The sequence below is a fragment of the Dromiciops gliroides genome, chromosome 2 (genome assembly GCF_019393635.1).
Source record: "Dromiciops gliroides isolate mDroGli1 chromosome 2, mDroGli1.pri, whole genome shotgun sequence".
Lineage (NCBI taxonomy): Eukaryota > Metazoa > Chordata > Mammalia > Microbiotheria > Microbiotheriidae > Dromiciops > Dromiciops gliroides.
In genome coordinates, this window is record NC_057862.1 from 168,368,308 (window position 1) to 168,385,920 (window position 17,613).

The 17,613-nt window shown below is 37.9% G+C and overlaps 1 protein-coding gene across 1 annotated transcript in view; it reads right to left on the reverse strand.

Annotated features, from left to right (window-relative positions):
- Window positions 1-16,046, reverse strand: part of USP8 (ubiquitin specific peptidase 8) — a 74,404-nt gene extending 58,358 nt beyond the window's left edge. The window contains 1 exon segment of the mRNA XM_043986405.1: window positions 15,909-16,046. The gene's annotated coding sequence lies outside the window, so the exon portion shown is untranslated.
- Between the last annotated feature and the right edge of the window lie 1,567 nt (window positions 16,047-17,613).

Consider the following 17,613-nt stretch of genomic DNA (forward strand, 5'->3'; position numbering starts at 1 on the left):
AGGGAATTAAATTTTCTAATTCTTACTCCCAGATCATTCTCTAGCAAAAATATATCAATTTATAGTTCTACTAGCAATTCAACAATGTAATTGTTTGCCCTCCACCCTGTCAACATTTAGTTTTGTTATTCTTTTTTTTAAGTGAGGCAATTGGGGTTAAGTGACTTGCCCAGGGTCACACAGCTAGTAAGTGTTAAGTGTCTGAGGCCAGATTTGAACTCAGATACTCCTGACTCCAGGGCCGGTGCTCTATCCACTGCGCCACCTAGCCACCCCTAGTTTTGTTATTCTTAATTGTTCTTGGCAATTAGATGGGTATTTGGTAATAAGTGTCATCAAAATGTATTTCTTTGATTATCATAGATGTTAAACAATTTTCCAGGTGATTTTTTTTTTTTTGGTGAGGCAATGAGCGTTAAGTGACTTGCCCAGAGTCACACCGCTAGTAAGTTTCTAGTGTCTGAGGCTGGATTTGAACTCAGGTACTCCTAAATCCAGGACCAGTGCTTTATCCACTGTACTACCTAGCTGCCCCTCCAGGTGATTTTACCAGGTTTTTCTTCTTTGATGACAGGGGATTCAGTATCAAAGTTTGTATTAGGTTTTTTAAGAGTTTGGATGTCAAGATTTTATCAATTAACATTACCTTCTCTTTAAATTTCTCAATCAGTTTTTTGTCTTTATTTGGCTCACAAGTGTTTTGTGACTAATACTTCTTTTTACTTGTAATAAAATTGAATCAATCTACTTTGTATTCATAATAATTTCTTTCATTTCTTTGACAGATTAAAAATATTTTTTCATAGTTGAGAAATCTTTATAAAACATGTAATTAATAATCCTATTGTTGTTCTTATATTTATATCATTACCCCAAATGGACTTTATTTAATATGTATATAATATAATGTCAAGTAGGGAAGTAACATAGTGCACTGGGCTTAGAGTGAGAAAACCAGGATTAAATCTCAGCTCTTTGATACATTCCCAATCCCTCTTAGTTCTAATGCCTACTTAAAAAATTTTTTTCCTCTTCATCCTGTACATGGTTGGCTTGTACATATGTGTTTGCTTGTTGTCTCCCCATTAGACCGAGTTTCTTGAGGGCAAGGACTGTCATTTGCTTCTTCTGCACCCCCAATGCTCAGCACAATGCCTCGAACACAGTAGGCTTTTAATAAATGTTTATTGACTATTTACTACAAGGTTGCTATGTGATGCCAGCAAGTTAGTTCATTTCTCTAAACCTAGGTCTTTTCATCTATGAAATGGGGATAATAAGACTTATACTATTTACCAAAGGGTTGATATGAGGAAAACAAGATAAAGGATTGCCAAGGCTTCTCAACTGCCCTTCCATTGTGCCCTGAAGAATACTCATCTAATCATCTATCCTGTTGCCAACTCGAGCCCACAGGGCCATCTTTGTTGCCCTCTAAGGATCACCAAGCTTTGCCATATCCCCTGAAAGGGAACCCTCCAATATGTGTTTTCTCTCCCAATTAGAATTAATTCCTTGAAACTATGCCAAAGGGCTATAAAATTGTGCATATCCTTGATCCAGCAATACTGCTGCTAGGTGTATATCCCAAAGACATCCAAAAAGGGGGGAAAGGACCTATTTGTACAAAAATATTTATAGCAGCTCTTTTTGTGATGATGGCTAAGAAATAGAAGGGATGCCCATCAACTAGGGAATGGCTAAACAAGTTGTGGTATATGATGGTGATGGAATATTATTGTGCTATAAGAAATGACAAGCAGGATGTTTTCAGGAAAACCTGGAAGGACTAACATGAATTGATAAAAAGTAAAGTGAACAGAACCAGAATGTTGTACACAGTAACAGCAATATTGTATGATAAAGGACTGTGAACAACTTAGCTATTCTCAGCATTACAATGATCCAAGACAATCCCAAAGGAGTAAAGATGAAGCATACTATTCACCTCCAGAGAAAGAACTGATATTTAAATACAAACTGAAGCATGCTACTTTTTACTCTTTCTTTCATTCTTTTATTCAAATCTTCTTATACAAAATGACCAATATGGAAGTGTTTACGATAACTGTGCATGTATAACCTATATCTGATTTCTTACTGTCTCAGAGGGGGGCAGGGGAAGGAAGGTGGGATAAAATTTGGAACTCAAAACTTAAAAAAAAAATGCCAAAAAATTGCTTTAACATGTAATTGGAATAAAAATAAAATATGTTAAATAAGAAAAAGAATGAGTTTCTTGAAAGCAGGGATCATTTCACTATTCATTTTGTTTCCCTATAACTTGTCTATATTTCCTTACTTTTTCATTCATATGTAAATGTGCATTATTTCTCAATCTGACCCACTGAACTATTTTTCTATGTTTTGGTGTAGTACCTGATAGTCTTTTTAAGTACCACTTACACTACATTTTGAATTCTATCAGAGTATTTAAAATACCCTTTTATGTAACTGAGGGAGCTGTTACAGCTCCCTCAACAGTCTTGCCTGCTTGCTTTTCCAATTGGTTTTATAAGTACCCAAGTGGTCTTTAGGTTGGTATGGTACTGAATCTATACATGAATTTAAAGGCATTGGCATTCTAACTAATTTTATCAATCACCCAATTGTTTAGTTCTTTCTTGATTTCTTCGAGAAGGGCAGTTTGCCACAGCAGTTCTTCAGGGAAAATACTAGCAAACAAGAACAAACGACTAAGGATCTCATTTTAAAATTTTTATCAAGGATGGAAAACAGAGGGAATTTTGAATTGCTTACATAGAATATGCTATGTTTTTATTTCTCTGATTACCAACTACCTACTACTTATGTACCACGAGCAAACTTCTCCCTCCTAGAAAAGAGTAAAGGGATTCAAGGAAGGTTTTTTTACTCCTCGGGATATTAGAGAAAATTAAATATTCTTTTTTAAAATGGAAGAAGGCATTATATACAAACATTGAAGGGGCAGAAGGGAACCAATCTGTGTCCTAAGGTTGGGGGTAGAAGAATATAACACAAGAGAAGGGAAGAGAAAACACACATAACCCTTGGCACAGAGACAGACTTGAGGGGCTTCCTGATAAGGCGGGAGGAGCTGGGTCCTCTGAAGAGAAAGCAGTTGTTTATCCTAAGAAAGATGATATCAACCCGCAGGTGCTGTCAGTCTAGGGATCATTTAGTAAGGCTCAGAGAAAGAAAACACAAGTACTGGTGTTTGGTAGCTCTGCTATTTGTTAAGCTGATAACAATGATAGAGAGGTGCTGTCTTTAAAGAACAGTACACAAAATGTGAGAAGACCTAGCAAGATTTGTCACAGTAATGATTCATACCCACTTCCCACTTTTAGTGATCCATTTGGCTAGAAATTTTGTCATATTATCAAAAGAATGGAAAACATTCCCAAAGTTTTCAAAATTTTGAACAAGAAATTAAAGCCCTTGGGAGCAAACTGGGACCCATCAAGGATGAGTGCTTCAGAAAAGAATTTGGGAAGTGAAAAGGTGGTTGAGAAGCTAAATGAAAATGGTATTTGGATTTTAGGTTCATAGCTGAAAATATGAGAGACTCCTTGGACAATATATAATCCAGTCTTGAACATTTTCTTAATCTCTTTTGCTATTTTCATTCCTCTCTCAGTTTTAATTCTGCTAATTTTAGTATTTTTTCTCTTTTTGTTAGATCAATTTTACTGAACATTAAATAAAAACTTTTGGCTTATCATTTCAATTATTCTTGTAAATTTTCATTAATTTTTGCTCTCATTATAAATTTACAAATGTATCTTTTTTCTGTTTTCCTTCAATTTACTAATTTGTTCTTTTTTATTAATGTCTTTTGTTTTTATATCATTCATTTCCAATATAATTTGTTCCTTTTCTAATTTCTTCCGATAAGGGCTCATTTTTTTACTTTCATTTGACTGCAGGTATTCAGTCATATGTATTTTTCCCAAACATTCTGATATTCTATATCTCTTTGCTATCTAAATATACTATTCATGACTGATTTCTTCCAAAAGAGGAATGGGTTGCCTTGATAGGAAATGACTCTCCTTCTTTAGAGGTTTTCAAGAAAAAGCTGGATGAAGAGTCATATATTTCAGTGGGAAAAATTTTTGCATTATGGGCTAGACTAAATATCATTGAAGTCCCTTCCAACTCTTGAAATACTGTGCTTCTTTATCCAGTAGATGTTTAATGTTTTTTTCTGAAGCTGTCATGTAAACATACACATTTTAACCATAATTTTAAAAATTTATTTCTAGGGGCAGCTAGGTGGCACAGTGGATAGAGCACCAGCCCTGGAGTCAGGAGTACCTGAGTTCAAATCCGGCCTCAGACACTTGACACTTACTAGCTGTGTGACCCTGGGCAAGTCACTTAACCCCCATTGCCTCACTAAAAACAAAAACAAAACAAAAAAAAAACCACAAACAGGATCAGTAGGATTAAGGGAAAGGAAATAAAATGGGGAAAGGGAAATTATACAACCTGAACAACACCACCACCCAGGAATCAGCTGAGAACACACAGCAGCATCCTGTTGCCTTCCAGCTTCATGCTAGAATAGCGGAAAAACCTCCCTTCTTCCCAGCAGACCCCAGGCTGACCACACACAGCCCCCAGCCAATTGGCTGGCCACTCTGACAGTCACATGACTGCCCTCACTGGGCTTCCAATCATTATAATTTTGCCAGGGCCATGTAGGCATTGGCGAGTGGTGATGAGTGAGGTGCCAGTGCCACGGCAACAGCTACAACCAGTGGGTGGAGCCCCATGTGGTTTGCACTCTCCAGGCCAGTGAGCATGCCGAGGATTTTAAAAAAATTCTAGCCAAAAGATGGGGTCATAAAAACCTAAAATAACAATTATTTCTTTACAAAAAGAATATTATCTCTATACAGTAATTATACTGACTTTTGGTCATCATCTATATCTAGTTGCTCATTAATCTACTCATATCTAATTTATCATCTTTTTGCTTCACTTTTCATATGAGAGAGAAATAGGACTGTGAAAATCTTATTCATTTAGGGCATATTTCTTATGAAACTATAAGCTTTTCTTTTAGGAATTTTCAGTTATTTATTGCACAATGATTAAGAACTGATTTAATTATTTTTACTATTGTTTAAAATACTTTACTTATGTCTCCCAATACATTTTAGTCTGAATTTAACTAGCAGATAATTATTACAACTTAAGTTTCCTTAGCTTATTGCAAACTTACAATTTAGAACTGCCTTTTAAATTGGATCAAAGTTAAAAAAATCTTTGACATAATTTAGAACGGCTTCCTCATATTACAAATGAAGGATGAATTCCAGAAAATTTAAACAATCTGCTGTTGCACACAGCTTTATTAAAAGTAGAGTATAAAATTTCAAACCCAAGTCCTTTGATTTCAAATCTAGTATAGTCTATTAATTTTGATCTATATAAACATTTAATCTCCTATAGACAGATATTTATATCTTTTAAGTCATACTCCATGGCTTTTTTCCTTTAAGAGGAATTGAATCCAGATTTAATGTTACCATTATTAGACTGGAATTATGTCTTTTGGGGGGAGGGACTATTCTATTAAGGTTATTGTTGGTTTGATGTTTAGTTATTTTTCAAATCCTGTCCAACTCTTCGTGATGTCACTTGGGGTTTTTCTTGGCAAAGATTCGAAAGATTTTGCCATTCCCTTTTACAGCTCATTTTACAGATGAGGAAATGGAGACAAACAGGGTTAAGGTGACTTGCCCAGGTTAACAGAGCTAGTAAGTGACTGAGGCCAGATTCAACTCAGAAAGATGAGTCTTTCTGACGGGAGGCCTGGCATTCTATCCACTGGGCCAAGTAGCTACTCCCAGGTGTAGTGTTGGATGGAAATATAAATGTCCCTCATTTCATGATAACTACCTTCTACAATTTAACTAACAAAAGTCCTTTTTTGGTCATAAGCCTATTAATCACTTTAAAAAACAACCTCCACTTTGACAAAGATGAGTTTTTTCTTAGCAACCACCAAATCTCTCTTATTTTATTTTTTTTTTTAGTGAGGCAATTGGGGTTAAGTGACTTGCCCCAGGGTCACACAGCTAGTAAGTGTTAAGTGTCTAAGGCCGATTGAATTCAGGTACTCCTGAATCCTGGGGCCGGTGCTTTACCACTGCGCCATCTAGCTGCTCCCATAATCTCTCTTCCCTCATTTTTTACTACTTCTTCATTTTTCTTTGTTAATTGAAATTTTATGACTGTGTACATATTTTAAAATTAATTTGACTCTATTCTTTTTTTTCAGGCTTTATTCTTTTTTTTTGTTTTGACTCTATTCTTTATGGGTTTTTTGTCATTTTCAAATCATAACATTAAACAGTTTCCATTATAGCACTAGCTGTCCCCTAAACTTTAGTAATATTTTATTCCCACCTTGTCCATGTTTCACTGTTATGGCCATCATTATATTATAAGCTGATGAAAATGCCATGTAAAAATAAAGTGAGGCTTTGCTCAATTATGTGAGGTAATAAATGTTTGAGAAGTTAGGCTGAGATGGTAATCCAGTGATTTTACAGTTATTTCACATAAATAACAGTTTCTAATGGTCATGATTACATTGAAGAAATCACAGCTCTGGTCCAAAAAAGTCCTACTTTGCTAACCACCTAGGGATTTCTCTTTTTCCATTCAACTAGCTATCAATTCCATCCAGTACTTTTTTATCATCAATCACTGATCTTCTCATGCTACATTTTTCTCTTAAAACAAAAAAAAATTTAAAATCCATTCTCATCAGTTTTTCCATTATCTATAGGCATGTCTATAATCATGTTTAGCTAAATATTGCTGAGCAAATAGTAAGCACAATTTCTGACATATATTGATAACGAAAAACAGGAGCTAATTTTAATATATGCCTACTCAAGTACATCTAAAAAGATGGGTAGCAATAGTAGTAATTTCTGACTTACCTGCTCCCAGCCAGCTATTGTTACAGTTCATTCCACCATAGCATGACAAGGACCACAATTCCAACTTCAACAAGGGAAATCCCTAGACAATTTAAGTGTTTCCACAGTTGCAATGTTACAGCACTAAGGAACAAGCACCAGCTCTGTGGCACTATACCAATCGTTGCCCATTTTTTAACCAAATTTTGGTTCACATGACCAGAGGAAGACTAAGGTGAGCTACTGCATATATGTCTGAATAGATATAACTAGGGGTTATCTGCCCTTTCTTCCTAAGGGAGAAAAAAAAAGACCATCAGGTTTCTTGTCTGAAGAAAGGTAACTTAATTTGAAGTTTATAGTTTTGCTAGAAAAGTTACAATGTAAGAATATTCTTAAATATTCTACTTTTTGTTGACTCATGACTACTGAAAATTTAGTAAAATGCAAAAAAAAAGAATTATGTTGCTTAGGTCATTTAGCTTAATGAATCGAAATAATAATTTGTATCAAATTCCAAATCTGAATAATTTATATATGCTCCTCTTGTTAATGGCTAAGAGCAGTCCCAAATGATCAACAGCTTCCTTAGATTACTATTTGAGTTCCTTAAAGGACAATGTTCTTTTCTATTTCTATAGTTGTTTAGCATGATTATATTTTTAAAGCTGGACTGACAGGTAATGTTACTTGGTGCTAAAAATTTATTTTAAGCATTGCAGAAGGTGAAGTTGCAATTAAAATAATTGCACTAATTTCTGCTTAAGTCAAAGCACAAGGGTAAAAGGGTGTTTGCCTGATAAAGAGAAAGTCAAAAAGGATATAAGCAAAGCTTTAATTGCTAGTGAAGTTTACAGCACTTCAGAGTAGGGACTTCAGAGTTCACCTAGTCTAACATTTTTGACAAAGAATCTCTCCAAAATCTCTAACAGATGTTCATCTAGCCCTTGCTTAATGATATCTAATGAGTTCTGTTATTCTAAGGAAATACCTAGCACTTCATCTAAAGAATCCTAATCCATTTATAGATAGCATTAGAAATCTAATCATACATTCGTAGTAATTTGTCTGGCTATATTTAGGTATTATTGAAATATTAAAATATTTTGACTAAAATGAATTAGAAGAGGCTGACTGAATCCTCAATTTCCTCTTTTCCTTATTATAAGAAAAAATACCAAACCAACAATATTTCTGAAAGAAAACTTTATGGGAGAAGAAACCTCTAATAATTTCAATTTCAGTCCATATTACAAGTCTACTGGGCACAGAGCTTACACTTCACTAAAACAAATAACTCTTAAAGACTTAGGAACCTGATGGATAGAAGGACCAACCACAATTCCAGAGTGATAAGTGATGAAACAAGATCACCACTTCTGATAGAGAGACGGTGAATTCAGAGTATGGATTGAGACTGTTTTTTTCTGGACAAGGTCAATGTGGGAATTTCTTTGCTTCACTATACATGTTTGTAATGGGTTGTTTTTCTTTACCTTCTCAATGGGGGTAAAGGGTTAGGAGGGAGATAATGTAAATGTGAAAATAAAATACAGCTGAAATTTAAAAAAACACAACTAAATTTAATTTAAAAAATAAAAATATGCTCCAAATCACTAATAACAAGAAAAACACAAATTAAAAGTTGCTTTGAGGTTTTGCTTCATACCATGTGATGGGTGAGTCTCTGGGTCCAAGGGTATAAACAGTTTGATTGGTCCACTTCACAACTGTATTAGAAGGGCCTATGTGTACCTGTTTTCACACACATATACCAAGGTAGTCAAAGACTGACATAAAGGTCCAATATATAATCATAGCAACAACTTTTCAAGTGGCAGAGAACTGGAAAGAAATTTTGTGCCCACCAACTGGGGAATGGCTGAAAAAACTATGGCATATGAATATAATTCAGAGGAAAAATAAATTCCTTACTAGTATAGCTGATAAAGAACTATACCATGCATCACTGAATCCAAGAAACCCTAAAAAGTCTCCAAAGGAAAAATCTATAAAGTAAAATAACAGCTGACATTTATATAGTACTTTAAGGTTGACAAAGGGCTTTATATATACTTTTTTTTTTTTTTGGAGAGGCAATTGGGGTTAAGTGACTTGCCCAGGTCACACAGCTAGTAAGTGTGTTAAGTAACTGAGGTCGGATTTGAACTCAGGTACTCCTGACTCCAGGGCTGGTGCTCTATCCACTGTGCCACCTAGCTGCACCCTATATATACTCTTATTTGATCCTTTTAACACCCATTTAAGAGAAAATTACGGGGTATAATTATGGAAGCCAGTGGCAACATGTTAAGTGACCTTCCAATGGTCAAATACTTGGTAAGCACCAGAGGCAAGTCTCAAACTCAGTTATTTCCTTCAAAAAATCATTTTATAAATAAAACAGAATCTTCCTAATTCTTTCAAGCTAGAGGTACAGTAGCCATTCAAGGGCCAGATTCCTCTACTGAATGCCATAGGGCCTTTAACTTGTTCTATTTCTTACCTATCCCAGTTCACTCCTCCTTAGATAACGTAGTGGTCACCCACCCCCCTTCAGGGGCTCATTAATGCTGAACTTAGTGTGGACACTGGATTGGCTTAGTCCACTACACCTTACAACCCTGACTCTCTAGCTGTAGGGATGTACCACCACATTTCTCTCCTGAATTCAAATCTAATATCCTTTCCATTATAACATGCTGCATAGCAATACTGAATTCAAAGTTTTAAAAAAAAGGTAGGATATATATTAGCACTATTATTTTCTTTTCTTCCAATGGAAAAGTTGAGAATTGGATGGAAAGATGCAGAACTCAATTGAAAAGCTGGACTGGATTGGTTTGGGTGTGGTTTTTTTAAACATTTATATTGTGCTTACTATGTGCCAGGCATTGTGCTATGTGCTTTACAGTTATTATCTCATTTGGTTCTCACAACAACCCTGAGAGGTGAGGTGTTATTGTTTTCTCCCCTTTACAGAAGAAACTAAGGCAAACAGAGGTTAAGTGACTTGCCAAGGATCACACAGCTAAGTAAGTGGCTGAGGCCACATTTGAACTCAGGTCTTTCTCTAGGCCCTGTGCTCTGTAAAGTGTGCCACCTAGCTACCTAACAACAAAACTTTAATTCTGGTACAAATTATTGCCCAGGTCCTAGTCAAAAATACAAAGCAAGCAAAATTCTTTTTATTACCCTCTCGACAACTCTTCTCACTCTCCCAGATACCCTGTGCATTCTTGCTACATTGCTATTCAAAAGTCCCCAGGTCTCCTTCCCTCCACCACACAAATTTCTCATTCCAAATCTTGTTAAATGATAATCTGATAATCCCCAACAGACTATAAACCATTATACTATATTTGTCTTTGTATATTCAGTCTCTAGGATAACACTTTGCTCTAAATACATTGAAGTCAATTGTTTTCTTGAATGAATGGTTTATTCTTATTAAGGTATAAAGGAAGCCTGATCTCCTCAGGAATGTCAACGTGGATAACCTTCTTGAATACAAGCTGTGTGCCAGCTCCTCTTGGCAGAAAAGATAGATACGATCTGGTCCTCAGGGAACTGAAATCTATTTAAAAACCAAACTAATATACAGTGAGAGTAATGATGTGCTTTGCTGCATAGTTCCTAATCCAAGCAGGAACAAGATTTCAGAAAAAGAAGAGATCAGTGTGAACTAGAGTAGTAAGAGAAAAGCTTCATTTCCCTTATCACCTGCAGCCCTTTTTGTACATGTCTGAGCCATCCACCCTCTCCCATCTCCCATCTCCTAGGTCTTTTTCCCTTTTAACAGTTCTTCTCTTCAATGCTAATTTCAAGACTGACCTCTTCTATACATCTTACTTTCCTGATAACAGAAGCTCTTAAGGTTTATTCTCTCATTTGGATTCCTTAAATGCTTATTTCCTATATCAACTTGATCAACTTGCCTTCCTTATACTGTCTACCCTAAACTGTAAGTCACTGGTGGCAGCAAACCATGGTTTCATGTTTCTTTGACTCCCAGTGCCATACATAGTAGTAGTTATCAAATGTCTAATTATAATGGAGTGGACTTGAAAATAGTCTTAAGGTATGCACAGGATTTAAGCAGAGAAAAAAGTATACTCCAAGAACAAAAGCAACATGATGAGCAACAGCAGTATTAGAAGGAATAACACAAATGGAGGCAGTGAGAAAAACCAGACTAACTGGAACTATAGGATGTATAATGTAATGACATAGTATTGATTGTCTTTGTCCTTGAGGAGGATCACAACGGTTTTAATCAATTTGTAAGTATTTATATAATTTCTATGAAGAACAAGGTACAGGCAAGAATAAGGTAGTTTCTGCCCTCAAGGAGCTTATAATCTAGTGGGGTGGAGATATCCACAAATAATTACAATACAAGGCCAAATGTAATGGCTACTAGAGAGACAAAAAAGTACTGCTGTAACAGATGAAGAGATGACTTAGCTGAAAGAAGGGGGCCAGAAAAGTTTCATTGATGATGTAACAGGCTTTGAAAGACGAGTAGGGTTTCAGCACTTGGAAGGGTATGTCCCACATAGATGGAATGATTGCAAGAACAGAGGTGGGAAAGGCTATGGAGTATCTGAGCCAATAAGCTTTTTGTGGACATACTAAGTGTGATGTAATGGGAAGATATCCAAGTAGAGGGCTGTAAATGAAAGGTCTGAGTTGGAGATAAAGATTTGCTAGTCATTTACATAGGGGCTAAAACTCTGAGATTATTAGTCTCTAAGCAAGTCTAACTAAAGAAGGGCTCCTAGGTTTTCCCCTTTTGTTCTGATTCTTTTTTCACAACATGACTAATGTGGAAATATATTTAACGTGATTGTACATATATACCTATATCAGATTGCTTGCTGTCTTGGAGGGGGGAGGAAAGGGAAGGAGGAAGAAAAATTGGAATTCAAAATCTTATGTAACATTTTTTCAACAGCTAGAAACAAGAGCTTAGCACCTAGTTAGCAAGAATAATTAAAATAGGAAGCTACCAGATCACTGTAGCAGATCCTGTTAATAACAGCCATCAATAAACCACTATAGTAACTAATTCCAGCTCCTAATCAACTGAATTTGTCTTAATGAATTACAAAGTTGACTTCAGGGTGCTTTTCAAGCTTCTCAATAGGAGAAGGAGAGGGTGTGAAGGGGAGAGGGAGGAGGGGGAGAGTTGTTGCCATTGTTGTCTTATCCTTCCTTTTCGAAAAGGACTGTGACATTGGGACAATGTCATCACTTGCACTGAATTGGATTTAAGTGAGGTAGGGCTGTACAAGGTCACCAACCTCACTCTCTCCTCCAGTGCGTCCAGTGGCAAGATATATATCAGGATGACTGGATATGGACCCAGATGGTTTTAAGACAACTGGGGTTGCCCAGGGTCACATAGCTACTAAGTGTCTGAGGTGAGATTGAACTCAGGTCCTCTCGACTAAGCCACCTAGCTGCCCCAACAAGGGGAGAGGGAGAAGAAAAGGGAGAGAAGGAGGGTAGGGAGAGAAAAAAGGAAGGAAGGGAGGGAGGGGAGAGGGGAAGGGGGGGGGGAGAGAGGGGGGGAGAGAGAGAGAGAGAGAGAGAGATGGAGATAGAGAGAGAGAGACGAGAGAGAGAGAGAACACAAAGAACTGAAGAGAACAGATCTTGGGAGGAAACTCCAGTTAGGAGGAAGGAAAAAGAGGAGCACAGTAAGTACAGGCCATAGAATGATCAGAAAAGGAGGAGGAAAACCAGTATTAGTGTTACAGAAGCTAAGGGAAGAGAGAGTTCCAAGAAGGGGGGTAGTCAAACACCACAGTGAGGTCAAAGAGTAGGAACTGAGAAAAGGACACTGTATTCCCTAAGGAGGCCATTGGGTATCAATTTTGATACCAGCACAATGGAAAGGGACCTAAACTAGATTAAAAAGGGAATGGGGTGGATAGGAAATAGAATCACCTGGTGTAGCCTTACTTTTTTTTTGTTTTTAACAATCTTCATAATTTGTTGGACTTTTAAAAAATTATGTAATGGCCTTACACATAAAAAGGGTAATCTTGGCATCTGTTGCATGAAAGCACAAACTGGTCAGCACCTCATGTCTATAATGAGGAACTATGGCCAGAAAAAAAAAAAAAGAACTGTTGGTTTCAAGTACAGGGGTCTGCTCACATGACTTCTGTTCAGAAGTGCTGGGTAATTGTTCATTTACTTAGTTGACAGCTTTCAACAATGACTAAGTAAGCAATCCAACTCAATTTTTTCCAAGAACTTTATAAAGGAAGGTGCTAAATAAGTACATGTAGTAAGAAGCAAAAGAACAACATAAAGATGGAGAGTTTTAATGTGTATTCAACTTGGTAATCTGATTAACTTGCAATAAAATACTTAAGAATAAGAGAGGAATGGGGGGGGGGGAAAATCTGTGATTTTGTTCTTTTATGTAACTACAATGTGCGCATCATTAATGCAGATTCAGCACCTGCTAGACAGAGAGCTGGGAGGGGCACTGAGAGATTAAGTGACTTGCTCAGACACGACAGAAGCAGGTCTTGAACCCAGATCTCTTCCTGACTAGCTTTCTATCTATTATTACAGGGCTGCCTTAAACTTATCAAACGTATTAACTGAGTCATAATTCCTTTTCTACCAAAAAGTATATTAATTTGAGGAAACATTCTTTCCAAAGTCCACCAAATATGAAGATTTAAAAGAATACACCAAGATTTGGGATATGCAACTTTTTGAAAAAGAGTCATTAAACAGTTTTAATTTTGCTCTGAAATTGATCCTTATTAAATTATGGCCTATTCATTTCATTTAAATTAGAAAGCAATGTGCCTATCATTATTAGAAAGCTTAACTTTCTCAAGTGGAAAAAAAATTGTAAATTAAATGTATATATGCTGTCTATAATGACAACAGTGATACCTGGTTGCCTGAAGTTAAATTGAGAGTTGAAAATAACCAGTTACCTAGTGACTGGATATTTTCATACTAGTGTAAGATGAACCACATCAAATCAGATAAGTATACATACTGCACAAAATGTCCAGTTGGAAAGTAGGCTATATAAGCCATTATCATCATCAGAATGTCCTTTTTTATGGCAATAATCTTAGCTATGAAACTATTCAGTAACACTACTTAACTTCTGATGTAACTAGATTCCCTCAAAATCTAAAATTGAAATGAGATACTCTACAGTTAATATAATGATAATATCTCTGGAAAAGAAAAAAAAATACTAAAGTTGTATTGTGTCTCCTTTGCAGTAAGGAAAATAAAAGTTAAGAAACTTAAGTAATTAAAGTTAAGAATAGTTCTATCTCCTTACATCACCAAATTCTCATTAATGTCGTTACAGCAAAATAGAATAACTTACATTAAAATTAACTAATATTAAATTAAAATCATGGTTAAAAAAGAAATTAGAGCTTGAAATTTTAACTAGATCTTGTTTAGCATTTAAACACACAAAAAAAGCCTGGATCACATAAAATGCTCTTCAGTCAAACTCAGACATTGAAAGGTGTTTCTTTAATTGCATTTATAGTTTAATGGCAATGCCTTTTCACATTTCAATGTATGGTTTTGTTTGCTTCTAGAGAAGTTCTTGGTATTTCTTACTTTAAAAATTATAATGTAGCACAATGCTAGCACAATTTTATGAAAAAATACAATATAAAGCTTATTTGAAGTGATAACTGAGCTTTGTCTTCCAATGTCAAGTACATACCTATCACTTGCATGTTAAAGATAATAAGCTTTTGGAAAGACATACAATATTATCCTTTTCTATAGTATTATGATCCCTTAAAGAACTAATAATATAAAATTACCTTGAAACTTTTTTCCCACAGTAAGGGATCTTATTAAATTTGTAAGTTAATTTGTAATGTTTATTTAAGAGTGTCCTAATGAGAAGAATTCACATTTCCAGAAATTATTACCAACAATACGGCATCGCCTCCCTTTGGACAATATATTTCCAATTTATCAATCTGTAAGGAACTATCTGAAATAAGGAACTTTAGATAAATTTCACAGAAAAAAGAAAACCTGGTTATTTGGCAAAATTCACGAGTAGCCTGGCCTATTAACATTACTCAAACAACTATCACTTGCCTTTTTTTAATGGCTGCATGCATGATAGTCACAAAGCGAAGGGTGCCTGCAGATCCAGAAAGAGTGGCATCCTTTACTTATGTTAGTGGCTTTTATCCAAGACTTTCAAAGCTCTTTACAAACATTAAATACCTCAACCTCTGCAACAACTATTGGAGGCAGATAAATATCTTATTAGTGGTTAAGTGACTTATTCAAGGTCAGAGAATGAACTGAGGCAAGAAATAAACTTAGACGTCTGGACTCTTGTTCTGCAGCTTTACTCACAAAAACATACCACCATAATACAGGGTTCTGGCGAGGGTCCGACTTAAAGAATGGGAAATTAACTGACTTTGTCTAATAACTCTGCAGTAAAAATGCACATTTTAAAGATGGATGGGGTGTCATGTGTGGCACCCACAATTATAAACCTAAAGAGCGCAGTTAAACTAAGGTGCGTCTACAATTTCCCCGCCTCTTCTGATCAATATAGATTGTCAAACAAGGGGCGGTTTACGAGAAGCCCTGAAGAGCGAGGCTAAGGCCCTGGCTGGAGGAAGGAAGGAAGGTTACGGGTGGCTGTTCGAGCCCGGAAGATGTTGTGCACTGGGTCGGCTTCTCCCCACGAACCCGAGGTCACGGCAGTTCGTACTGAATCCTCTAAGATTGCCATCGCGGGCCACGGGAAAGGCTCCGAAGAGCGCCGCCCATGGCTCCCTCCCAGCCGGTCCCGGCTCCAAGGTGTCCCCGCCCCTCCCTCCCTCCCCGAGGGGAGCTCCCGGAGCGGGCTCGTCTTCAAGGCGACAAGAGGCGCGGTGGACATCAATTAGAGCGGCTCTCTCGGGACAGGGAACTGTGGCTTCGACCCGCGCTTACCGTGGGTAGGTAGGGAGGACACGCTTCACCAGCGCCTTTTCGCTCGCCAAAGGCCCTTCTCCCGGGAACCCTTGGAATCAGCCATCGCCGTCCAGGCGGAAGCGAGACCGGCTCATCCCCTTTTTCCCAAACTGCACCGCGACGCGTTGCGTCGCGTCGCGACACGTCATCCTGAGGGGCGGGGCTGCCGTTTGGACCCTAGTTCCTGTACTGGGTAGGAGAGGATCCTGCAAGGGAGGAGGCAGGAGGGCCACGGGAGAGCCTAGCCTGAGAGGGCGAGCTTCCCCCACCCCCACCCGCAGGCGCGTGCGCGCGCGCGCGCTTCGACACGCGCGCTTCGGGAGCGAGCTGGAACCAGTGATGTCAATGGGTGTCTCGCGCCTTGCCTTCTTGCGTTGCCAGTCGCCCGAGCATCCCTTTCTTCCCTCCTCCCCACAAGCTCCACTGCAGGCTACGGTGAAGAAGCTGAGTTTCCCCCTACACCGAATTTCTTTTTCTTTTTGGTTAGTCCCGTAAGAAAGCACCTTCAAGTCCCCTCATTTCAATTCCACAAACATTTGTTGGGAAAGAGAAAACAACCCACACAAAAACAACGACAACCCAATACCCTGTCCTCAGAACGCTTATGCTGTGGTCCGGAGGTAACCTGCCTCTGAATTTACGGAGGGAATACATGCCCTCCAGTTCAGGTTGAAAGTTTTTCACCTTTCTGAAGGCGCAAACTCCTAGGTTTAAGTTACCTGCATTGGTGCACTATTCGCGATTTGACTCATTTCCCTTCTTTAAAAGATGTTTTTAAATTGGGGAAATATTCTGAAAAGTGAAATTGACACACAGATTTCATATACTGTGATCCTCTGATGGGTCTGCGGCCTCATCAATTTAGATATTTCCCCTCTCCTATTCCCCGCCCCCTCCCCTGCACCCCCCCTCCCCCAGCCTAAAAGTTTAAGCCCATCCAAGACTTCTCCTTCGAACACCCTTGTACATGTCCTTCCTCCACTCGACGGGAGGTCGAGCCAATGCCAGGTGTTTTTCTGTAAAGCCTGACCTCTCTTACCTGCTGGTGGGACATGTGGACTATTAATTCTTTATCCCTGGCCTGCCTTTGCCACATGACTGATCTGTTCATACAAAAGGAATGTAACCAATGTAAGCTTTGAAGAGCCTAATTACAACTCCTACTATCATAGATGAGTTGGATTCCCAGAGCTTTACTACATCTTCTTAGAGTTCTAGGGGTACCCTTGAGGAGTGAGGGGAGGGAGGGAAAAGAGGAGAGGAAATTCTCTAAGACTAAGCCCGCACCCGTGTGCCTCCGGTCCTCCAAGATTGTCAGTTGAGAATCTACTCAGATAGTTTTAGGGTACTGCAAAGTCTGACATACTCTCCCACAAGCACATAGAGTCCAGAGGAAAGTAGATTCAGGCTTAGAATGCTTTTTCTCAGTCCTCACCTTCTTTGACCTCTATGTAGCATCTGATACTACTCATCCACCTAAATTCATCACCAGCCCAGACCTTCTTCCCCCATACCCTCATGTTCAATCAGTTGTCAGGTCTTACTGACACTATCTCAGAAACTCCTCATCCAACAGGGAGAATGAAAGATACAACATGATGCAGGTCCAGGTATAGGCCCAGAGAAAGCAGCAATGTGACATCACCAGAAGATATTACCTGCTCTGCAGGCTGAGAGATTAAGC